Genomic DNA, 7,483 nt, shown 5'->3' with positions numbered 1-7,483 from the left:
TATAATGTATTCTTTTCAGAATAATATCTTTATTTAGAGAGAGTAACTCATTTGGATTACACCAATTTTCAATGAGGCTCTCTTAATACAATAATAATAATTAAAAATAAGCAATGCATCAAAATAATAATGATAAATAAAGATTATATACAAATTAAAATACAATAAACAATTATGATATGGCATTACAAATATGATGGTAATGTTAAAAGTACATAGATTTGTATTTATGTTCAAACTCGGATAATGTATTTGATTTCTTTATTGAATTAGGAAGAGCATTCCACACTTTTGGTCCAGTGTACGAGAAACGAGACTTATACAACTGTGTTAATGGTGATAATATGTAAGAGATCATATGAAGTGGCAAATATTGTATGCATATATCATAACAATATAATAAGTTAATGCGAGATGAGTATGAACTCTGTAAGTAATTGGTTTTGTCATGCCGGTAATTAAGCTCACGAGCTCCCGCATTCGAGGCGATCAAGCTACAAGGAGACCACCGACGAGAATGAACAGATTTTCTTTCATTAAAATCATGAATAACGCATTTTTTTTGGTATCACTTACTTATTCAAATCTCGCATCGTTAAGTATGAAATATCTCTTCATGTTGGAAATACGTAACATGCCACAACCATAAGAGCAATTTGTCAATCTTTATAAAAGTTTAATAATACAATTATAATAACAACAACAAACTTTTTGTATTTTAGTTGTTCGTTTACTGTTTCGTGAACTTTTTTTCCTAACCATAAACTCACTGCGTTCATACTTTTATAGCTTTGAAATATGCAGTTAATAAAAAAGATGTTATTAAAAAGCAATAAATAAGTTTATACTTACGACGTTCTATCACGTGTTCTAGATATCGATGAAAAGAAGAAAAAGTTCAGTTGAATAAGTAAAACGCACGAAAACTATAAACAAACATATGTGCACATCTCCAGAAGCCTACATGTTGTTAATGGAATGTCACGAGTAAACAAAAGGATAAAAGGTTGGTATTAACACTTTGTGAGTACATGTCTTATATCATAATTTGCTTACAATTAACACATAATATACAAAATGAATTGTTTAAACATAGTGATGTATTCAACAAAATGACCGAGTTACGAAAACTAAAAGACTTACAACATCTTTTTTTTACCTAGGTTAAGGGAGAAAACTCTTTAATGAATGGATGATCTAAATGGGGTTTACAGAATAGAGAATAATGGGGGTCAAATAAATAAGCCATACAAATAATGAATAGAGAAGAATGGGGTGCTATTATATCAAAACTAGATATTTAGTGTTTCTAGGGAAACATTAATACAATAAACTGACTGTGTTTTTAGAACCTTGATATAAAATTATGAGACGGCTGCATTTAAAACACCACACTGCTATATTACTTTGTGCTGACATGGGAAGAGCTGTTTACATGCTTGTTGAAAGTTTAGTTTTAAATGATTTTTTTCATTGATGTTTTAATTAGATGTTATTGGCTTTGATCTAGCTTTCAGTAACTGAGATAACTCTCAGATCTGTACTTACAGTCTGTTGGTTGTGGGGGTGTATAAGTACCCTGTCACGAGAACTTTGTGTTTTTGTAAGATGTATTTCTGCTTGGTATCTCACTGATAAGTTAAACCCTTTTTAACTGATTTTTGTAGTTTGTTTTTGTTTTCTACTGTTTCACCACTGTCCAAGCTTAGGGGAGGGTTAGTGCGTCTTAACTAATTTAACTACATCGCATTCTGTCCTAAGTCAGGAGCCTTTAATTCAGTGTGGTTGTCGTTTATTTCTGTATTATCATATTTGTTTTACGTTCACTATTTTGAATCTCAATCAGGCCGCGTTAGTTTTCTCGTTTGAATTGTTTTACATTTGTCATTTCGGGGCTTTTAATCGAAACAAATATAATTCTTCTTCTCTTTCGTTATATTATGAAAATGTTAATACAAACATTTGTCATTATGATAATGATGCCCTCGTCCTTAGAGAAACTTAAAAAAAAGGATAAAAATACTCACTGTTTGGTTTACTGCCTTTAACTAAAACAAAAAGTGACAAATGATTAGCCACGAAACTTGAGCATATGACGGACAGATTTACGGCTTTGAGATCATTTTCATAAAATTTGAGTACAAAGGGCGCGCATAAAATTAATGCGAGTTATCTTATGTAAAAAAGTTGTTTCAATATAAAAAAATTCACAAATTTTATTTTTTTAAATAGATCAACATCGATATGGAAAAAAAGCGTGCACATATGTTGTTTTTGTTACAAGAGACTTAAAGCTATTAACTATACGGTATATATTATTTTTTTTATCCAGTGGTCTTGATAGTAATGTCATACATGTAAGCAGGCATACCAAATCTCATTACTGTTACTTCATAGGTATGAATCGTTATTTTGTAGTTTACTTCTTTTTTCTTCTTAAATTAATCACTCGAATAATAACATAATTACCAAAGTGAACTACTGCTTTCTTCTGGAATCCCCCACAGACGTCACATATTGTCGCTGGTGGTTGCTTGAAAAATCCTAAATTAATTTTAGTTGAATTATTAATCATTCAATACTCAAAAATTCAAATACCAACTTTCCCGCTGACTTGATTTTTATTGAACATTAACTTCGAGCTTCTTGAATTTTCTACGACTGATCTCCCCTTTATCCTGTATTACTTTTAATGCAAATATTTATTATCATATAAACTCTGAACAATAAGTTTGTGACAAATTATATAAACAAACACACAATACATGTCACAAACAAAACTATAGGAAAACATATCTAATAAAACATAAAAAGTTAAAAAGCAAAACAATCTATTTATATGATATATGAATATATTTATATAAATAAATCAAGAGTACCCTGTCCTCAGTTCTAATGTCTGTTTGAAAAAAGGTCCTAAGCTTTATATAATTACTAGAACACACCCGCGAAATCGCGGCCATTTAGAGCGTGGTTAAAAGTATGATAAAAGGAAGAGGGTCAAGTAGGAATAATTTTGTAAAAGATTTCCTGACTTGTGAATTTCAGGAAAAGTATCAGAAGTAATAGGTACTTGGGGACAGGAACATCTTTATTTAACCCTCCTTCTTTATTTCCAAAATTCCTATTTTTTTGTTTTCTATTAATTTCATTATGAAAATACATGTAGTATATTATGAACATTCAAGTCAGGGGCCTGTATTTCAGTGGTTGTCGTTTGTCTATGTGTTTTATATTTGTTTTTCGTTCATTGTTTTGTAAATAAATAAGGCTGTTAGTATTCTCATTTGAATTGTTTTACATGGGCCTTTTATATCAGACTATGCAGTATCGGCTTTGCACATTGTTGAAGACCGTATATAAGGTGACCTTTAAATGTTAATTTCGGTGTCATTTTGGTCTCTTGCGGAGTGCTGTCTCATTGGCATTCATACCTCATCTTTCTTTTTTTGTAAACTTAATGACTGGAGAATTTCAGAAAAAGGTATCAAAAGTCATAGGTAATTTGGGACAGGATAATTGTTTTTCTAGCCCGGTTCCTCCTTTTTCCACAAAAGAAATCCGTTTTTTGTTAGTTCTCTATTAATTTTAATGACACATGGATAATTTTAGCGCTTATCTGTATATTATGAACATTCATAAAAGGGGGGATCGCACCGGGAGGGGTCCTGATCCCGATATCCCGGTCTTAATAACATGAAATCCCGAGGTTCCGAATTTAATATACAAATTATATATCTCGACATCCTGAAATTCGAAGAAAGAAATCCCGGATCCCGAAATGGTCAATTTTGAAATTTCGATCTTAAAAACACCCGTTGCCGACGTCCCGAAAAGGTCCTGCTTCATTTATTACTATAAATAAAGTGTAAATTCAATTCAGCTCAGTGTAATAATCGATCCACGGCGGTCATTGATATATTATATAGACCCTCTCTATTTAATAAACTCTGTGACCGCCGATGATAGTAAACTTGAAAATGGTATCAGACAGAAAATACACTTTATTCCTAGTATATGTATTTCAAAAGTATACAATAAAGGCAAGCCGGAGGTCTAATCTGAATTAAAATTTCGTGCAATGACGGATATCAGACAGAAAATACACTTTATTCGTAGTACATGTATGTTAAAAGTATACAGAAAACGCAAACCGGAAGTCCAATCTGACTTAAAATTTCGTCCAATGACGGAAACATATCCGGACGCCTTTTTTTCGTTTTTCTCCCAAAATAACTCAATCTGGATAATCATATGAATGGATGACAAATGCGATTATGCACTGTACATATAGGACACAGAGGCATGAAGATTAGTTTATTGTGGAGAGAAGAGAAGCGACACCCAAAATGAGGTCTTCTCGTTTAATAGTATAGATACTTCTTTTGAGGTTGATGGGCAAAGATGATAGATAAGTCAGTTTCTCATTTTCTTGCCAGGACATAAAATGTGGCATTTGTCCTATTTTATCTCTTAGTTTAGAATTTTTTCTACAGTACAAAATAAAATGAGCGAAATCCTCCAATGTATTACACTTCAGGATGTGCATTAATAGCTTTTTTTCTCTAGGTATTTTTAAATGTTTTCCTTTTTCTATCGTTAAATTATGGTCGCTAATTTAATGAACAAATGATAAGTGTGCAACATAAGTAACACTTTTTCAAATAGATCTCCTCAGTAACCGTAAAAGAAAGCGACACATTTATTTTACCTAATTTCTCGCTGTATCCTCAGGATTATCTGTTCAACTTGTTTTGACGGAAGCTATATGAATACTCCATATGAGAGTTATTTCCCCTAATTCATTTAAAGTAAGTGATATGCAATTGTAACAGAGTGATAGAGACCTATGGTCGGTTGATTTGAGAACTATAGTTAAAGAATAGAAGACTAGGTCAAGGCTAAAGGTGAAGGTCAAATTCTAAAATTTGACTTATCCTTGTTCATCGATCTCGCGGCCCCGGTCACTTTAAAAGATATACATAAAAGAACTAGTGCACAATGTTTTCCTTATTGTGATTAAGATAGGAACATTTGGTCATGATATTTTATAAGAGTTATTGGACCTGAAATGATTCAATTTATTAAGGTTAATTGGTGATAACTCCAACTTGGTACATGATAAAAGCAAGAGGGTCATTTGAACACTGTTGGTTGACACGTGACCTTGAAAAATATCAATCGGAAGTGACCTGGAGTAAAACAGACGTATCTGCTTGTGCACTTATTTCATTGAAAAGTACATAGAAACTAAATATTTTCAAAATATGCCTACATAAACCTATCATTTGAGACCGGAAGTGGATTTCACGAAACCGAAAGTACCTAATATATCTCTCATGTTACAGGCAAAGTATGTAGAAACCACACATTTGGGAAATCAGTGCAAAAAAAGTTATCTTGTGAGAACAGACGTGACAATTTTAAACCGGAAGTTAACAATTATCTCCCTCATTATATTTATTAAAGGCGAAAATATATAGAATCACTTATTTATTGAATAAGTATTTATAGTAGCTTCTTATCAATAGTTTCAATCTTTCCAAAAACTCATACCGGGAATCTAAATCCGATTCCCACGTAGCATAATCCTCCGAGGGAATCGATCGCATCTAGATTTGACCTATGAAATACATTAAACAAGGTTTAATTTCTCCTATGGATTTGAATCCCTGCGCTGATTTTAGATCGGGATACCCTGTTTAAAATTACTCACGCCATGGTGTTTCAAAAGTAGAAACATGGACATTATCATCATGTACTATCTTCCAACATCTGTACTCATGTTGGTTCCTCCTGGAATATGAATCATCGGTCACTTTTACACTGCGTTATAAAATACCTTTGAAAGTCTTATATATATATATATATATAATATATCTTATATGAGACAACTTATTGATGTAATTAACATTTTAACCTGCGTACGCATTTAGACCGATGGCATCTATTAGTAAACAGAATAAGTGAATCGATTGATTGATTGATGCTTAACGCCACTTTCGGGACTTTTGTGCTATTTCGTGATGGTCAATTATTATGAATGGATAAAGCTGGAGTGCCAGGAGAGAACTACCGATCTTCGGTATGAAAACTGACAATCCTAGTCAATTAAGATTAAAATACATGTAGTACTATGTGCCTTATTCGAAATCAAAACCTCAGTTTTGACAGACAAGTGATACAGTAGTTGGACTACTTAGACCACTAGGCCACCGATGATTTTTTATTGAACGAAATCGAAAATTCAGAATAAATGCTCAGTACTATAAACATGTAGATGATTTGATCAATAAATCAGCCAAAATTAACATTTAGTCCTAGATAATGATTGTTTTAATAAGTTGTTAGTGGCTTGAACTAGCTATCACTAACTGTGTTAGTACTCTCAGATCTGTGTAGTATTTCTATTTTTATCCATCTAATCATGATGAGTTTAACCTTTTTCAATTGATTTTTATAGTTCTTTCTTTTGTTGTACTGTTACTCCACTGTTCAAGGTTAGGTTTCCGTTTGAATTTTTATTTCGGGGCTTTTATAGCTGACTATGCGGTATGGGCTTTGCTCGTTGTTGAAGGCCGTGCAGTCTATAATTGTTAATTTCTGTGTCAATTGATATCTTGTGGAGAGTTGTCTTATTTACAATCATGCCACATCTTCTTTTTTATGAACACTGACAAGTTAAAACAAATATGAAATATGTTTATAGGGCGATACATTTTAAACGTACACAAGTAAATTGGGGTCTGGATAAGGGTTCTTCATTTCTGTATTTTTTAATATTTTTTTTTTATTCTTTAATTTTTTTCCCCATAATTCTATATTCTTTATTTTTCTACATCTCATTTTTCTCTATTCTTTATATTTTCAATTCTCATTTTTCACTACTCTTATTTTCTGCCGTTTGTTTTTCACTTTTGCACTTTTTGCAATTAATCTCTGTTTTGAAAACCCTATTCAGATCCTATTGATTGTCAACAACTACATATCATTTCTATCATTTCCCCCCTTACTAGTATCTCAATTCACATTGACTGTTATCCAGACTACAAGTATTTGTACGATAAACACAAAATTGAAGAACCTAGTTGAATTTTGCATTATGACTCGTACTAGTATTTTAAACTTATGTTTTACCTTATGGCCAAAAAAGCACCCGACAACCACACGCATTGCTCTGTTGAGGTCTTGCCGTTTCCTAAAGACATCGTGTAAGTAGAAGTATCTTCACATGAAAACTTGAAGTTGGCATTATCTTGTACTCTGATGATAGTTTTTCCAATCCACCTACATGATAGCGAACATATTGCATCAGCTAAAATTGAATATAAATTGATATTATCAACCGAGAAAAATAATATGGCGGTGCTGCTTAAAAGAAATCTGTTGAATCTATTAAAGGTTAACGTTTAAAGCTATAAATTTGGAGTCAGTCATTCAAATGTTTTTATCAGACGCCATCATACATTTTTCTCACTGCATT

The 7,483-nt window shown here is 32.1% G+C and overlaps 1 long non-coding RNA gene across 1 annotated transcript; it reads right to left on the bottom strand.

Annotated features, from left to right (window-relative positions):
• Window positions 1–852: 852 nt before the first annotated feature.
• LOC134726959 (uncharacterized) lies at window positions 853–2,544 on the bottom strand. Its single transcript, XR_010108684.1, has 3 exons — window positions 2,470–2,544; window positions 2,028–2,048; window positions 853–870 (listed from the first exon to the last, which is right to left on the bottom strand). It is a non-coding gene; the product is annotated as an uncharacterized LOC134726959 (long non-coding RNA).
• Window positions 2,545–7,483: the final 4,939 nt, after the last annotated feature.

The sequence above is a fragment of the Mytilus trossulus genome, chromosome 7 (genome assembly GCF_036588685.1).
Source record: "Mytilus trossulus isolate FHL-02 chromosome 7, PNRI_Mtr1.1.1.hap1, whole genome shotgun sequence".
In the NCBI taxonomy this organism is placed as follows: domain Eukaryota; kingdom Metazoa; phylum Mollusca; class Bivalvia; order Mytilida; family Mytilidae; genus Mytilus; species Mytilus trossulus.
Note: the sequence above shows the minus strand (reverse complement) of the source record. Positions and strands in the feature narration are given on the sequence as shown.